The sequence below is a fragment of the Protopterus annectens genome, chromosome 13.part0 (assembly GCF_019279795.1).
Source record: "Protopterus annectens isolate FY-2018-M chromosome 13.part0, PAN1.0, whole genome shotgun sequence".
Taxonomy (NCBI): Eukaryota; Metazoa; Chordata; order Ceratodontiformes; family Protopteridae; genus Protopterus; species Protopterus annectens.
Genome location: NC_056747.1, coordinates 1,347,683,018 through 1,347,702,031, shown reverse-complemented (window position 1 = coordinate 1,347,702,031; position 19,014 = coordinate 1,347,683,018).

The window sequence follows — 19,014 nt, the reverse complement described above, 5'->3', positions numbered from 1 at the left end:
AAGGCCATGGAATGGATTATCATGGACCTCATTAACAAGGACATTGGCAACCTCTAAACACTCAATCTCACACAGTTTAGTTTCATCAGGGGGAGTTCATGCCTGTTAATCTTGGTCAACTTCTTTGAAACAGTCACCAAAGCGATGGACGAGAGGAAGTTGGTGCCCACCACCTACCTTGACCTGGCCAAAGCCATTGATACTATTTCCCACTCAGGTATAATAGATGAACTCTCTCAACTAGGAATCAATCCATATGTTACCAGATGGGTAGCAAACTGGCTCATGGATAAAATCCACCTAATCAAAATAGGGGAAGCCACCTCAAGCACTAGACCCGTAAAAAGTGGCATACCCCAGGGATCAGTCCCGGGGCCTCTGTCATTTGGGATATACTTTTCTGAGGTGCAGTCAAAAACCAGAGTGGTCTATGGCTGACCAAGTTTGCAGATGACTGCAATCTGGGTGATGTCATCAGTTCTCCTAGTGATGTGGACATCCGCCAAATGGGTCTCACCCAAACAAATGACTGGTGCCAAAAACATGGTCAGGAAATGAATGCAAAAAAAATGCATCATCATCCCCTTTGGGGTAAGTGATGTTCCCACAAATTATCACATTGATTACAAGGTCCTAAGCACTCAGTCATGAGGGACTTGGGCACTCAGGTTGATAGAAACCTGATTTTTGACCACCATATTGCTTTCATTGTATGGAAGGCTTTCTATATGGCCCACCTCATTAGGAAGGGTATCTCATCCAGGAACAAGGAGGTCATAACTTCCCTGTATTGTTCCTTTATAAGACTCATTATCGAGTACAATGCCCCTTTCAGCATGTCCCTCACATAGCACATGCAACAGCTAGAGATACCACAGAGGTTCCTCACCAGGAGAATCCATGGCCTCAAATATATATGCTACACAGATAGGCTAAAAGCTCTGTCCCTCTACTCAGTCTCATACAGACTCCTTAGAGGTGACCTCTCTCTGTCATACAAATCAATCTCAGACCCCACCTTGATGGGACTGCTGCATATTCGTAAGTCAAGCTCCACTCGAGTAACCCACAAGTACAACCTCTGTGACATCAATAGGACTTGTTGGTTGGACAGATTTGTGTCCCAGAGACTCCCTCTTCTGTGGAATAGGCTCCCTCTCCATGTCAAGCAGAGTACCTCACTATCCCTTGAACAGCAAATACACCCCTGGGATTCCACGTGTCCCTGCTGGACAGGGAAATTGTGTGCTGACTTGTTGAAACATGGGCTAAATTCTTGGTTAGGCTTGTAAGAGCCTCAGGGCCAATAGCCTAGTAAATTCCTATGATCCTATGAAAGGGATGATGATGAAACAGGGGGAAGCTCAAGAAACAAGAGAGACTGAGATTTTGGATGCAGGCCTTTAAGGAGAATAACAATAATCATATCAAATATTATATCTATAAAGTAGCAGAAAGTATCCTAAGAACTAAGCCAACATGGGAATGGAGAAAGGAGATTCTGCCGAAAAGGATGACTGCAATTAGGGTTAAAGACAATATTAAAGAAGGGACTGGAATTTAGTGGAGAAAACTGGCAAAGGAATCAAGTTTTGGGGAGCAAATAACTAGAGAGGGAGTGATGGTAGAATCATAAAGACACTGAGAATTCCAGAGCAACGGCAGTCTCTGGGTTATGAACCTGTCCCTCCAGCATGTTCTGTTCAATGTGGTAATGAGGCTGAGGTCAATGGCAAGGGTAGTCTCTGGGTTATGAACCTGTCCCTTCAGCATGTTCTGTTGAATGTGGTAATGAGGCTGAGGTCAATGGAGCATGTGGTGTGGAGGGATTGGGATTTCTTTAGATGTAGCATTTCTAACAGAGCTGGATCAGACATGGCTTTGTAAGTCAAACAGAGATCACCTCTAAGTAGACGATATGAGACAGAGAATACTTGGAGCCTTTTGAGTCTGTCCATATAGGACAAGTGTTTAAGGCCTAGGATCCTCTTTGTGAGGTACTTTTATGGCCTCTCCAGTTGTTGCAGGTGTCTAGTGAGGTACATGCCAAATGGGGCATTGTACTCAATGATTGGCCTAATGAGAGGAGAGTAGAGGGAGACAATGACTTCTTTCTTCCTGGATGCAAAACCCTGAGTAATGAGTTGTGACACATAAAAGGACTTTCTGACCACAGTGGCAATGTGGTGGCCAAAAGAGAGGATGCTGTCAGCCTGTGTTCCCAGATCACTTATAAAACTTTCTGTGTTCAGTGGACTACCATCGATGTGGTAATTCATGGGAATTGTTTTTTCCCAAAGGGGATGATGACACATTTTTTGGCATTGAGCTTAAGGCCATGGTTCTGACAACAGTCATTGGTCTCAGTGAGGCCTTTCTGTAGGATGTCAACATCACCTGGGGAGTTAATAATAGCTCCCAACTTGCAATTGTCTGCAAACTTTGTCAGCCAGAAACCCTTTGTGTTGGCCTGGACTTCAGAGAAGTAGATACCAAACAGGAGAGGGCCCAGGACCAAACCCTGTGGGACTCCACTTGTGAATGGTTGGCAGTTTGACTCGGAGTCCTCTACTTTCACACTGTGGGTTTTATCTGTGAGCCAGTTTGCAACCCACCTAGTGATATAGGGGTTGATGCCTAGCTTAGTGAGTTTTTCTCTGATTCCTGAATGGGGAATGGTATGAAATGCCTTGACCAGGTCAAGGTAGGCTGTATGAACCACCTTGCCTTCATCCACAGCTCTGGTGACTGACTCAAAGAAGTTGACCAAGTTGAGCAGGCATGCTCTACCCTTCAGAAAACCAAACTCTGTGGGATCCAGAGTTTGGAGATTCCCTATATCCTTGTTTATTAGGTCCATGATGATGTGTTCCATAGTTTTGCATATCAGACTCATCAGGCTAATGGACCGATAGTTCCCAGGGTCTGTAGTTGCTCCTCCATTGTGGAGAGGGATGACTGTAGCAGTGCACCATTTGGTAGGGACAAATTCTGAGGTGAGGCTGTGATTGAACAGGGCACACCAGTGAGGTGCCAATTCACTCTGTAGTTGATGTAGAACACAGCCAGGGATATTGTCAGGTCGCATGGAAACTGTATTCCTGGCCTTGGACAGTGCTGTTTTAACCTGTGCAGCAGTAATACTAGGTGCCTGGTAATCTACTGGTATTGTGATTGATCCTTTGTGGGGGGAAGTTGGCACTGAATCTTTCAGCCAGTATATTGGCAATATCTGTTAGCTTGTTATAGGAGGTACCATTGTGCAGTAGCTCAGAGCAAATCTGGGTATCGCCTGGAGATTCTTTACATAACTATACAAGGCCTTGTGGTTGTCTTTACTATCTACTGCAATTCTGTTTTCATAGCTAGATTTAGAGGCTTTGATGAGGGGATCTCAACTTTTTGTTGAGGCTGATAAGGGAGTTTTTCCAGTCTTCGGACTTCACCTTATTCTGCATAAGTTTCCTCTTTCTGTTGTAGAGTTTGTTTATGGCAGGGGACCACCAGATTGGCTTCCTTTTTATGGAGGAGAGTATCCTAGTTCTGTTGGGTATAGTGAGACCCATGCATTTGTGTACGTGTTTGTACAGTGCATTGGTGTATGATTCGGTGGTCATGAAACTATTCTCCATTTGCATGGCTGCCATGAAGTTAGCCACCTCTTTTAGGAGGCCAAAGTTAGCTTTGGAGAAGTTTTTCGTGGTGGTTCCCTTTGCGGTGGGGGGGAGGGGTGGATTTCAGGGTGATTAGTTTGTGGTTAGATCTAACCAGGGTTAACTATTGGTGTAGAGCAATGGTTGCCCATGTTAATAATGACCAGGTCAAGGAAGTTGCTACCTCTAGTGGGGGTAAGAATGAGCTGGTCCAGGGCATTTGAAATAATGAATTCCAGGAAACGTTGGGCAAGTGTATTGGTACATGAGTAGTTTTCCCAGTTAATGGAGAGGCAGTTGAAGTCACGCAGTATGAGAGTGTTAGGTTGGACCCTAATATTCTCCAATGTGCTTAGGAATGTGGAGTGTTAGTCTTGGGGCATTGTTGGGGACCTATAGCAGGCTATGACCTGAATTGCTGTCTTACCCAATGTTAGCTGCACCTGAAGTATCTTTGATGCTTTGTTGGGCTACTTGTCTGGAGGTGTGCACATCCTTTATGAATATGGAAACACCACCTCCTTTGGAGCTTTGGTCCAAGTTCTGGGGCTGAAAGGTGTGGAATGAGTTATAGCCTGTTAGTGCAGGGGTGCGTTCTGCTGACTTGAACTAGGTCTCTGTTACAGCACAAATGTTGATGTTCTCCATTTTAAGGAGTGCTTCCAACAAGTGCATTTTTATATTTAGACTTCTAGCATTGAGCAGCATGACCCTCAGATTGCATTTGTTTGTAACTATTATGGTGGTAATTTGGTCTTTGGAACACCACCTAAAAAAGGCACTATAGGGGTGGCAAGAGCCTTGGCCAGTTTCCAGAAGCCCAGGGGTGACAGATGCAGGCCATCTCTGGCAAAGCATCGAGGTCTGTTTATCATGTCATCCCAGATAGACAGATACTGGATACCCTTAGAATGACACCAGAAACTTAGCCAATTGTTGAAATCAATCATTTTCTGCTTGTACTGTGGTATACTTCTGGGTGATGGTAGGATGCTGCTCAGGGCTAGGGTCATACACACCTGGGCTGCATAATCCGAGAGCTCCTCCACATCTCTTTTCATGTAGTCCAGAGAGGTACAGCTGAGGTTATTCACACCCACATGTACAATGAAAGAGTCATATTTGTACCTGTTGTTGAGGGACCTGAGTGTGTGCGTTATGTCGCAGATCCTGGCACCTGACAGGCAGCTGATTGTTACTTTCTCCTTATTCAACCAAGTGAGTGGGACATCAGTGTGCCTTATTATCGCATCACCTGTGACTAGTGTGTTGGGCATGGTGTTTTGCTTTAATGCTTTGGTTGAGTGGCATACTGTTTAGGAGAGTTAAGTGTCTCGTGATTAGTGTTGTGTTGTGGTGGTCAAGTCCATTTCTGCCTTGGAGGTCCCTGCTGCTCGGGTAGATTTTTATTGAGAGCCTCCAGAAAGGTGGGTGTGTGGTTTGTGCTTTTATGTAAACCCAGCGCTGGTGTGTGTTCTGGAGGGCTATGTGTTCCATGTGGTGTGGTGCAAGTGTTGACCTTCTCCCCTTGACCAGCTATTCTGATCTTGGCTGGAGAGTGCGTGGCTTCCAATCTGGCTATATAAGTGTATCTCTCACAAGTCTGAGTGTTGGGAGGTAAGAGGAGAGGGTTGTCGGTGTACATAAGGCAGTTGCTTCATTGCCTCAGGATGCCCAAGTTCACTGGGTTAATAGGAGAAAGCACAGGGAACTGACCTTTAGACATGCCTGGCGGGGTGGGTATTAATAATAAGTACTGGAGCTGTTTCCTTCTAGAATGTTTAGTGCTGGTATCACTTTTGTGTGCTACAATAATGTCTGGTAAAGTGCTCGACTGATAAGCTAGTAAAAGTGCAGGAGAGGAGAGAACTAGCAGGTCTAAGGGAAAAATTGAAGAGCAGACTTTGGCACTGCTCAGAAGCTACAAACAGTCGTGGATACAACAAATCTGTATCCGGACTAGACTAGTTACAGGAAAGGTGGGAAACAAGTGCAAACATGGGCTTTTAAACCAGAAAGTTGAAAGAGATGGAAAAACTTCCCAAACGGACACTAAACTAAAATTTCTGGGCTAGAAACCACTCCTTTCCTGGTTGGTAGGCTACCTGGTGCTTACCACTCTCACTGAAAAGCTAGAAGGCTTCCCTCCAACACAGAAAGTCTTGGGGGGCTCAGAAGCTTACAAACAGTCCTGCATACAGCAAATCTGTATCTGGACTAGACTAAGTTAAGGAAATGCAGAAAACAAGCTTAGAATGTTTTTTAGACTAGAACAACACTAAAAACAATTCAAATGCAGTGCAAGCTAGCACACTTGAGTGTGTAGCAATATTAAAGCAAATACAGTTTAAATAAATGCAATTTGTTTAAACTGTATTCTGAGCTGAATTCAATATTTGTTTTATTCAACTCTGAACAGTTAAAAAGTGCTCACAAATATACTTATCATCTGAGAAGCACACTCAGTCAGAACACAAGGAGATTCCAGCAAAGTTTTTTCTTTTCTTTTTTTTTTTTTTTTTTTTTTTGTAAAGTGGAAAGGGAGACAGGAGAAACAGAAGATAATTCAAGGTTAAGGACCTAAGTGGATTGGCCTACTCAAATGTTCTCTCTGTATTCGGTAGATAGAGCTAATGACACTAGACTGGGACAGATCGATAGACCTGAAGAGGTGGGACTGGTAGAAGTATCTGAAATCAAAATATGATCTCACTGTACTCAGCTGAGTGAGAAAATTAGATGGACCCAGGAGGAGTGTTCAAACAGATTTACAGGAGGGGCGGGCAATTCCAAAGCCACCAAGATTAACACCAAAACAAGAACATGGAGGGAGGGCAGGAAACTAAGTGCAGAGAGACAGACAGACCACAATATTCAGTGAAACAATTAAATAAGCAGAAAAGTAAAATATAGTACTATCTTTAAAACTGCAAGTTTGTACTTAACTTCAGCTTCCAATACAGTTGATTGTAGCCAGCCAAACCACTCAGATATTGAGCAGAAAATAAATTCCCAGCTATGTGGCTAACACTTAAAGCACAGGGAAACCCTCTAGGCTAAGAGTTAAATATCAAATAACAAAGATGACCACCAAAAAACGCAATTATTAGAAAATGGAAATTAAAATCTAAACCAAATATACTAGAAGTAGTGTATATAGTAAAATAAGTAAAACAGTTTGAATTGAGATGTTTTACTGAAAATGATTGGGTATAATGTTTGTAACTGGGAGTGTGTCAGTATGGTTTGTGATGTAAAATACTTGCAATTAGGAATGTGTCAGTATGGTTTGTTTTCATTTATATAGATGTATTATTACCTATGTCATAAGTGACGGTTAAACAAAGATGGTAGTGCAGTGGTGCAGCAGTTAATGTTGTCACCTTACAGCAAGAGGTTCTCTGGTTCAATTCTTGGCTGGGAGCTTTCTGTGTGGAGTCTGCATGTCCTCTCTGAACTCATATGAGTTTCCGCAAAGTACTCTGGTTTCCTCCCACATTCCAAAGACGTGCATCTAGAACATTTTTCCCCAGATCCTTGCTGAAAATAGGCTCTGTCCTAGTTGGACTTCTGTGGTCAACACATGTTAAATAAATAAATTGTTTAAAAAAGCAAAGACATTTGGTTTTGAGGTGTTTTGCCTTAGGGACTTATTGGGTGACACACTGATACTGAGGATGGATTGCATATTGGCTTGGAAGTTGAGTAATTTTAATGCAGTAAAATACTTACTGTGTAAAACCTGCAGCCCATAGGATCATCAGGAATAATCAGACATACTAACAGTTTAATTAAATAACAACTCGTGAGTAGTAAATCAGTACTAGTTCAAATTGGTTGGAACAGCTCCTAATATTTTATCTGCATCCCTGCTGGACTTTTATTTTGAACAAAATGGATCATCTAGTGGCATAACATATGAACTGACTACATACATCAAAGAAGCATACATTCAGCTCAGAGAGGGTCATATTACTTGTCTCAACAAGTGTTCTACCCCCTATATTAAGAGGATAATTAGAGTCTTGCTGTATAGGGTATCTCTGCATAACCTCACTTTGACAAATGACACTTCGTGAAAGCAGTCTTTTAACCTGAAGGCAGTATTCAGTAAGAGGAGGAGAACTTATGTTTTCAGTTTTGCAGAGTAGGAGAAAACAGTTTGCGTGTGTGTGTGTGTGTGTGTGTGTGTGTGTGTGTGTGTGTGTGTGTGTGTGTGTATATATACACAGAAACATCCGTCATCGTGTGTGTTTAACTTAGAATATGCACGGGTGACTAAACACTGCAGGATAGATACATCAGGGGAAAATCCTTCTACATCTGAGACATAGTGGTCTTTCAGCTGATTATATAGAGTGGGGGTGGCAGAAATACTGTTTGTGGCACGGAGAGGACACAGACAGAAGTGGGAGGCTTGCTCCCACCCGAACAGATCCTTCCTTTCTTTTAGTTTGTAAACATACTCTTCTTTTAGGAATAGTTACAAAGTTACTTCTGCTGAAGCAAATATTAGTGAATCTTGCTTCAGTGAAATGAAAATGTGAGAAGACCCTTTAGTAAGTTCACAGATGACATGTGGGCAAGCCTACGTCTCTCACATGCCCAGATAAGGAGAGCTGAAGGATAAACGTTAATGATTTGTGGCAAAAGATGAATGAGGGTACTTGTCCCTAAAGCAATACTCTTCCTGCAGTGAACACCTAGTGTGTCATGTTACATATACATGTGAAGGGTCCATATCAGATCATCGAAATGGCAGAATTTCGAATGCCGTTAACATTGAACTGCAAAACCCGAACCCTAACAATATTGAAACCTCAAAACAGTGAATTTTTTCCCAGGGAAAAAATTTGCTGTTCCGAGAAACACACACACACCACAAGCACACTAAAAAGCAGCAATCCACACACATACATTTAAAAGTCACATCTAACCCTGCACTACACTTCACATACACTACTATCTATCCACTTACCTTAACCCAGACCCTAACCCTAAGGTCCGTCACTATTGCAAACTCACCTCACCCACGCCCTAATCTTAACTCACTTAACCCGCCCCAACCCCAAATTCTCAGTATTGCACACTCACCCACGCCCTAAACCCTAACTCACTTAACCCGCCCCTAACCTCAAATTCTCACTATCGCACACTCACCTCACCCTAACCCTAACTCACTTAACCTGCCCCAAACCCCAAATTCTCACTATCCCTTACCCAAATGTCCGCACAATCACACACTTACCTTAATCCAACCTGTAACTTTCCACTGCATCACTGAAAACAGTGAAGCTACAACAATGGCAAACCAAATTCTTTCCCTAGGAAAGAACTTGGTTTTGAATAGCTTCGCTGTTTTCAGCATTCGCAATATTGGGTTTTATATTAGATCATTCAAAATTCTGCTGTTTCGATGATGTAATATAGACCCCATTTGAAGCACACACCTGGAGTCTGCAAAACAGTCATCTGTGTCTGCTACATTATGGATCTTAGCTAGACCTAAATCCCTTACTGTGATGTCTGCATGGGAGATAAATAAAACAGAAGCAATGATGATATGTGACTAGCCACTAAGAGATAATTAAATCTGATGGAATGATCTAGAGAATAACCCATACAGAATAATGCTTTTTGTTGTTTTACAAACTGAGATAACTCAGAGAATGGCCAAACTACCCACTTATACTGTACTGACAATGTCATAAAAAGGGCAAAACTTGTGATGTCTACAGCTAGGGAACATTTGGCGTTGACAACATGAATGCATCATTAAAGATATTATAAAAAGTTGAAAGTCAATGAGCATTCAGAAGTCTTAAGAGGTGGAACACTTCAATGTCCTTAAGTGGTCATTTGCTTATATCTCATGTTCCACTTTCAAATGGGATTTGAAGACATTACAGGATGAGTTTGTTACTGGCTTTTTAGCTTTTCTGTGTGACATTTTTACCCCGTGTTTTGATTGTTAGAGGTATTTTGCTGTCACTCTGACGTTGAAGGACTGTAAGTGGAAGAAAAAAAGTCCTACTTTTCGACTAACCTTTCTACTTGTAAAACTATAACAAGCCACTTGCTAAGCTAACACTTAGACAGCATACTACCTTCAGTCCGTACCACAGAAGGGGTATTAGCATTGATTTCTGTACCAGTATTCATAAATGAATAAATGAATACTGGTACTACATTATCAATCAACTGGCATCTCTCAGTTGCACCCCTCACACCAGGGTGGCAGCCCTCTTCACCCCACCCTAGATATGTCTCTGCTTTCTGTTAAGATTTTTCACTGTTTGGATGTTTTTCTGTTGACCATTAGCTTGTGGATACTGTGAATGCATTCAATATATCTGAATTCACATTCATGCAGAAATCTTCCAAATTCCTGAATTGTGGACCATTGCCAAATAAGACCGCATTAGATATCCACAATCATAAGAGTTGAGGCATTAATGCAGTTGTCACACATGCAGTTGTTACATTTGTCAGTTTGATTATATCAGTGAACTTAGAATAACAATAATCTACACATCTGAACTATGTGGTTTCTTTGTACTGAAACAAACGTGGGTCTACTCTGGTCTAATGAAATTATGGTTCTAGGTAAGTTAGCATCCCTTCCTTTAGATTGTTATGGTATGCAGTGCATATTGTACAACTTGGCAGAAAATACACTTTAGCACTGCTGTTCTGACTTCTCATTCCTAGTCAATATACTATATCTGTTGCACTTTCTCTGCACTTTACTCTTCTCATATGAGCAGGTGTATATTTCCTCCAGCAATCAACACTGCTGCTTAGTCCTGTAGAAATGCCAATAGGTAACACATTAAAAATGTTCTACCGTACTGCTTTGCTCCTTTGTATTTACATTTTAAAAGAAAGATGTTATCCCTGTATCAATATTAACCTCGCAATGCAAGCTGTGCTCTCACTACCATGAATTCTTACATCTAAGGTACCCTCAGCATAAGCTACAATGTAGTGATCAATCCTTATCACGTCTAGGCTAACAAAACTGGTTCCAGTTCCTAATGCAGGCTCAAGGATACATTTAGCACTTTGTTTGCAATATATTCAGAGGGGCTCAAGTCCCACATTTAATCATAAGAAACTCTAGGAGCTATATGTTGTCTGATTCCATAGACGTTTTTCACACACCCCAAATACTTTCTGCACTTGTAAGGAGTGAAGGTAGTGAGTGATTTATGCTCTACTGAGGACGGGACTTTAGCAGTGCAATGGACACAGATGATAACACATACCCCACCCACTCTGAAGCTCAATTTTTTTATTATTTGTGTGTTTATTTGTATTTGTTTTTATATATATAAACTGGGCAAGACCTCTGATTCCACTGAACTATTTTTAGATTCAGATTGGGATTGTCAACCCAGTAAAAAGAAATAAAACAAAATGCTTTCATTGTATAGTATTACCAACAGATAAGAAAGTAAATATATTGTTATGATTTTGGATAGGTAATATTTACAGCAACAGCTTTTTATGTGTGTGTAAGTGTGTGTGTGTGTGTGTGTGTGTGTGTGTGTGTGTGTGTGTGTGTGTGTGTGTGTGTGTGTGTACTGAAATTAAACAAAACACTCATAAACTAACATTTGCAAAACTGACCACAAAAAGTAACTTTGTAAGTGTTGCAACACTATTATACATTTGCTGAACAACAATCTTGGTATATGCAAAACTTAAACTTAAAAAAATAAAATAAAACATTGTTTTTTGCAGGGGGGTAAGCAGACTATATAAAATGTTATAATATCTGATTTACCTTTATTATCTGATATTTTGAACAGGTTATGTCAAAAATTATATATTAATTTTTAAAAGGCAAAATGTGAAATTTCAACAAGGCCAGAAAGTTTAATACTGGAAACCCAACATTTTCCTGCATTCTAAAAAGATTATGGTGGGACATAGTTATTGAGTTACACAAATAAACATTAAGAATCATAAAGATGGATACTGAACAGAAAATTAAGCCATGCCGGAAGAGGAATGAATAAATCTGCTTTATTGTCTGCAGACGTCCTCCTCTCATTTTCTTAGTATGTTTTCCCTTGTGGATTTTCCCTTCTGTTACATGTTTTCAATTCCTTGCATTACCGCTTTGCTTTTCTTTTCAGTTTCTTGCAATGAAGTAATTGTCAAGAGTCTGGATTAAAAGTGTGTACTTATTTGGCACATTGTATACAGTACTGCTCAGACTGCATGTGTTAGTGTATTCACAGCTACGCTGTTTCATTAAAACAAAATGTTTTCTACTGCAGTTGACTGAGTACTGCTCAGATTGCATGTGTTAGTATATTCACAGCTACGCTGTTTCATTAAAACAAAATGTTTTCTACTGCAGTTGACTGAGTACTGCTCAGACTGCATGTGTTAGTGTATTCACAGCTACGCTGTTTCATTAAAACAAAATGTTTTCTACTGCAGTTGACTGAGTACTGCTCAGACTGCATGTGTTAGTGTATTCACAGCTACGCTGTTTCATTAAAACAAAACGTTTTCTACTGCAGTTGACTGAGTACTGCTCAGACTGCATGTGTTAGTGTATTCACAGCTATGCTGTTTCATTAAAACAAAATGTTTTCTACTGCAGTTGACTGAGTACTGCTCAGACTGCATGTGTTAGTGTATTCACAGCTACGCTGTTTCATTAAAACAAAACGTTTTCTACTGCAGTTGACTGAGTACTGCTCAGACTGCATGTGTTAGTATATTCACAGCTATGCTGTTTCATTAAAACAAAATGTTTTCTACTGCAGTTGCCTGCCATCTTCTCACCTTCCTCCAAAATAACGATGCAACATCCTCATTTGAAAAGTCAGGCATTTTTTTTCCATCATAAAAGTGATGCAAAGCATTGAAACAAGAAACTCTTTGAATGCTTGATAATACATTTAATTTAGAGAGAGAGCACATACAATATAAGCATATACTTCATAAGCTGTGAAATCGCTGTAAACTGGGAATTACATTTTTGACCGTGTAGGAATTGGTTTCTTCTACGTGAAACAGGAATTGTCATCTCAGGAAAGGGACTTCTACATAAAATAACAAAAACAAATGCAAGTCATTGATTTACAGTCTTTTAACTGAGTTACTATATCCTGAATACTTAATACCAATTTCAAAAAACTGTATATCCAATACAGAAAAATGAGTTGTTAAAAAGTAATATCAGTGGCAAAGTGGTGTTATGTGTCATTAACAGGGACACTGATTTCCACTTTTTCTGGTAAAAGTACCAATAAAACCCAAATCTGGACTAAAAATTCCATAAACTCAGGATTTTGCGGAGTTTAACATTTTATTTTAGGCCAGAGAACTTTATTATTTATAATGCTACCAGTTTACACCATTGACTATTCTGTACATAAAATCTGTTTTTATTTCTCAAATTGCATAAGAAACTTATATTGAAATGACCATAAGGATGTAAAACTACTTTTACAAATCACAGGTATAATACCCAGATTTCTTCTCATGAAATCAGAAATTAATTTTCTTTTTTGAAAACTGAAAGTCAGTGTCCCTAATCATCAAGCATTACAGAAATGAAAGAGCAGTTTAATGTCAGAGATGCCTGCAGGTCATTCTGTTCTATCTAAGGAAAATGAGTTAATAGTCAATGAAAATCCCATGAAACTAAGTGCTGTACTATCAAAAACATATTTTCATATAATAAAAACAATTGCTTATATGGGCGGCCGCGATGGTGCAGTGCCTAGTGTTGCTGCCTCACAGCAAGAGGTTCTCCGGTTCAATCGTCAGCTGGGGTGCCCTCTGTGCAGAGTCTGCATGTCCTCCCTGTGGTCACGTGGATTTCCGCTGGGTGCTTCAGTTTCCTCCCACATCCCAAAGACATGCTGTAGGTGGATTGGACACTCTAAATTGGCATGTGTGTGTGTGTGTGTGTGTGTGTGTGTGTGTGTGTGTGTGTGTGTGTGTGTGTGTGTGTGTGTGTGTGTGTGTGTGTGTATGCCTTATGTGGAAGGTTGGGCGGTGGGCTGACAACTTGACACCGTAAAACCTCTACTGCCAATCATGAGTGGACAGGTGATCCACTGTGGCGACCCCTTACCAGGAAAAATCTGAAAGAAGAAGAAAAACAATTGCTTATATGAGTATATCTGAAACACATCATGAGATGGGTTGCCAACTGACTCACGGACAGAACCCACATGTTAAGAGTTGCGGGAGCTAGGTCAAACTCTAAACCAGTTACAAGTGGTGTTCATCAGGGCTCAGTCCTAGGACTCCTCCTGTTCGACATATACTTCTCAGAGGTACAGGCAAGCGCAGGAGGACTATGGCTGGCCAAGTTTGCATACGACTGCAAACTAGGGGCTATAATTGACTCTCCAGCTGACACAGACATCCTCCAAAAGGGTCTCACTGAGACAGATACCTGGTGTCAAAACTATAGCCTCAAGCTAAATGCCAAAAAGTGCATAGTCATTCCCTTTGGAAAAAGCAAAGTACCCACAAACTACCACATAGGTGGTAGCCCCTTAAATACAGAAGACGTAATAAGGGATCTGGGGACCCAAGTAGATAGTAATCTCTCCTTTGATAATCACATTACCAAAGTGGTTAGAAAATCCTTCTATGTGGCCCACCTAATCACAAAAAGGTTTGCACCCAGATCAAAAGAGGTCATTGTGCCCCTCTACACATCACTCATCAGACCCATCATAGAGTACAATGCTCCATTTGGGATGTACCTTACAAGACACCTGCAACAGCTGGAAAGACCACAGAAGTACCTCACCAAGAGGATCACTGGCCTCAAACAGATGCCCTATGCAACTTGACTGAAGAAACTCCAGCTGTACTCGGTTGTATACCACCTAATCAGAGGTGATCTCTGCCTGACATACAAGGCCATGTCCAACCCAGAATTGATGGACATGCTCCACCTAAAGAAAACCATATCCCCTCGAGCCACACGCTCTAGGGATCTAAACCTCAGCACAACAATAAATAGGACATGCTGGAGGGATAGATTCCTGTCCCAGAGACTTCCCATGCTCTGGAACAAGATTCCAATCTACATTAGGCAGAGCTCCTCACTAACACGCTTCAGGAGAAACCTTGACGAGTGGATGGGAAACAGAAATTTACCCCAGGGATCACTTCAGTGGCTCTGCTGAACAGAGACACAGGGAACTAATCTAAGGGGGTGGCAAAAGCCAACACATTCCGGCTAGGGTTATAAATGCCTTTGGGCGGATAGCCTAGTACTTACCTGTGAACATATAAGATGTAACTGCATTCTCCCTACCTAGACCTCTTACCCTCCCATGGCATCTAAGCTTTTACAAGTATGAATCATCCCCAACAACTGCTAATTTCCATATGATACTTTGCTCTGTGTAAATATTGTAAATCATTTTCTCTTGATTGTGTGAATACTTTGCTAAACTGGACTTGCACTTTGTAATCCACATGATATTTTTGTCTATGTAAACATTGTGCACATTTGCTTTCTCTTTCCCTTTGATGTACATTGATATTTGTAACTTTTACTACACCTTTCTCTATCTTTAACTGTATTTTCTGCTGTGGAGCTTTTCTCCCCTAGGCCTCCACTAAAAATGGGCTCCCTGGGTCCAGTGGACTTCCCCAGTAATCAAACTCTAAATAAATAAATAAATAAATAAATAAATAAATAAATAAATAAATGTAAAAAATGATATTTTTAAGCAAAAATAAAGCATTTGCCGTGATGTGGAATTGCCAACAATTCCAATCACAAGTTGATAAACCCATTTCCACAAACAGGCATCCAACAACAGTTCTCCTAACTTCCCCTAACTTTTCGTGTCATCAGAGTAACTTATACTAGTTTAGGGGCTGCAAGTAATAAAGCCCCAGCAGGCTTTTATGGCGAGGTTGCCCACAAATAAAAAAAAAGACTAATTGAATATTTGTTTGTTAAAATGAACTAATCAGATTGTGGTTCATCAAAACATACAAGAAGACCTACTCAGCACTGGCTAAGGAATTTATAAACTTTATTGAAAAGAATGATTTAACAAAAGTTCCTACTCTAGAATAAACTCAGGAAAAAATAAGAAAGGCCTTTTATTACAGTTTGTAAATTCCCTTTGATCAGTAGGGGCTGTCATTTATGCAGCCATATAGGGAATTTGGGTCTTCAAGTCCTACCACTTTTATGGTTCTCACCTCTCAGGGTTACCCCTGACCTGATAGTCTGGATTTACCCCAGACCATTTGTTATGATGGGGTGCTGTATGGAAGCCTCGCTACTATGCCTGTTGGATAATAGTACAACATAGTGGTTTTCTATTTTTAAGTCCCTAAATCCTGGCCCAACAGAGCCGTGTACATTTTACTGATATGATGGTACACAACACTGGCCTGTGATACATGTGCATACCAGCCTTGTGAATCTACCATGAAAATATATATGCACATATCAGCCTTGTGTATCCACATGCACACCATCACTATAAATATAAAAAAAAAATTCTAAACTTGTTTCTCCCCTTTCCTGTTAACAAGTCTAGTCCAGATATAGATTTGCTGTATCCAGGACTGTTTGTAAGCTCCTGAGCCCCCCAAGCCTTTCTATGTTGGAGCGAAGTCTTCTAGCTTATTATTGGGAGTGGTAAGCACCAGGTAACCTATCTACTACATAAGGAATGGTTTCTGGGCCCAGGAATTGTAGTTATTGGCCGTTTGGGCAGTTTTTCCATCTCTCTCAACTTCCTGATTTAAAAGCCCACATTTGCACTTGTTTCCCCCATTTCCTGTTACTAGTCTAGTCCAGATACAGATTTGCTGTATCCGGGACTGCTTGTAAGCTTCTGAGAACCCAAACCTTTCTGTGTTGGAGGGAAGCCTTCTAGCTTATCAATGTGAGTGGTAAGCACTACTTAGACTATCTACCACAAGAGGAGTGGTTTCTGGCCCAGAAATTGTAGTTTATTGGCCATTTGGACAGTTTTTCCATCTCTCTCAACTTTCTGGTTTAAAATCCCGCATTTGCTCTTGTTTCCTGCCTTTCCTATGACTAGTGTAGTCCAGATACAGACTTGCTGTATCCAAGACTGTTTGAAAGCGTCTGGCCAGAGTCTGCTCTTTAATTTTTCCCTTAGATCTACTAGTTCTCTCCTGCACTTATACTAGCTTATTAGTCTAGCACTTTACTAGACTTCTTGTAACAATTACTGTAGCACACAAGTGCTACCAGCACTAAACATTCTACAAGGAAACACATCTAGTACTTATTATCAATGCCCAGCCCACCAGGCATGTCTAAAGGTCACGTCCCTGTGCCTTCTCCTATTAACCTTGTGAAACTGGGTATCCTGAGGCAATGTAGCAACTGCCTCATGTACACTGACAACCCCCTCCACTTACCTTTGAACACTCAGACTTGCAAGAGATGCACCTATATATCCAAATTGGAAGCCATGCATTCTCCAGCCAAGACTGGGAACAGCTAGTAAAGAGGACAAGGTCAGCACTTGCACCACGACACATGGAGCACATAGCCCTCTGGGACACACACCCACTTTTGCACAGGCTCTCAATAAAAATCTACCCAAGCAGCAAAGACCTCCAAGGCAGAAACAGTACCTGAGGAACGTGTTTCACAAAGTTCAGTTACTCATACAAGGCTTGTTATGCTATTCGACATAGTTGCATGTACTGGCATACATTTATGGCATATATGCATGCTTGCATGTTTGCATAGTTACAAGAGGACTTGGTTCCATTGTGTTTACTATAATTTGTTGGCATTGCAGATGGATTTCGAAAACTATCACCACTTGTATTTGATCAGAATATTACAGAGAACTGAAGAATATTTGAGCAAGAATAATACAATATATTTATACAGGCAGCTTATTCTGACAAAGATACATGCACTAGGGCATTCATTTTGCTAACCTAACTGGGTCAGAGACCATTGAAGGAGACTGTTCATCTGTATATGTACCAGCAATATATGAAGGTGAAGGGGCAAATTGTCATATTGTTGTACAGGGTGAATCAAGTGAAGACCCCAACTGTTTGAAGAGCAAATTTAGAGAAATGAGCAACCCCCCGACTAATGTTACATCACAGAGGCATCAGGATAAACTTTTACAGCTTATATTACTGACATGAGAAACAAAGCTAAAATGTGTAAGTTTGGTGACTTAAAATATGAGTTAATAAAGAACAGGATTGTGTGTGCTATTAATAGTGCTGCAGTGAGAAAGCTTTTACTTCATGACAGTTATTTAATGCTGAGCAAAGCTAGTGAGATTTGTCAAATCCATGAAGTTACAGAAAGACACACAAATATCCCTGCAAGTGATACCAGCAGAGTTTCAACAGGCTCCAGAGCAAATGTAGACAGCATGCAGCATGTGACTAACAGAAGCAGGCCTAAGCACATGACACCTGCCACCCCTGCAGGCTCACAAGGTAAATCCTGTAGTCCTTTAGCAGGTTCCAAGACTAGTTCAGTTAAAGGAGCATGCTCAGTCCAGTACAGGGGTAAGTCATCAAAACCCAAATCAAGCTTTATTGTTAACTGCCGCAATTGTGGTACCAACCATGAGTTTAAAAACGAAAAATGCTTAGCATTTGGTCAGCAATGCCACAAGTGTAAAGAAATGGAACCATTTTCAAAAATTTTGCAAATCAATTAAGCCTCTCACTGTTATAAAGAAGGGACATGTAAAATAGCAAGTTGATCAAGTAGGGCTGCAATCTACTTTTTATGTGGATAGTGTGTCAGTGACTGGTTAAAAGACAGATGCAGTAGATTTATTGGCAAAGAATGAAGTATTTTGTACTGCCAGATCAATGGTAAATCCACAGAGTTCAAAGTAGACACTGGTTCAAAGTGTAATGTTATGTCAGCAGACACATTTGTTAAGGTAAGAGCTGGTGAACAACTAAATGTGACCAATTATGTGAAACTTGTTGCTTATTGAGGGTAAGAAATTCAGACTGAAGGCTCAGTAGTGCTTTCATGTTATGTGGCCGAGAGCTGTTATAGCTTATTATTCTATGTAGTTCAAAGACCTGTGTAATCATTATTATGTCTCACAGACAGTTTGAGAATAAATCTACGTTCTTTCACCAAAGAAGTTCATCAAATAAGCCCATGTCCCAGTTCCAGCTTCACTGATGCTATTTTTTCAGAGTCCGTTGATGTTTTTGATGACAAGTTGGGCAAACTTCCAGTTGTGTATTCCATGAAGTTAGATCCCGAGGTCAGTCCAGTAGTCAGACCAGCAAAAAAAGTTTTGATGGCTATTCAGAGTAGAGTTAAAGCTCAGTTGGATAAAACGGTGCAGCAGGTGTAATT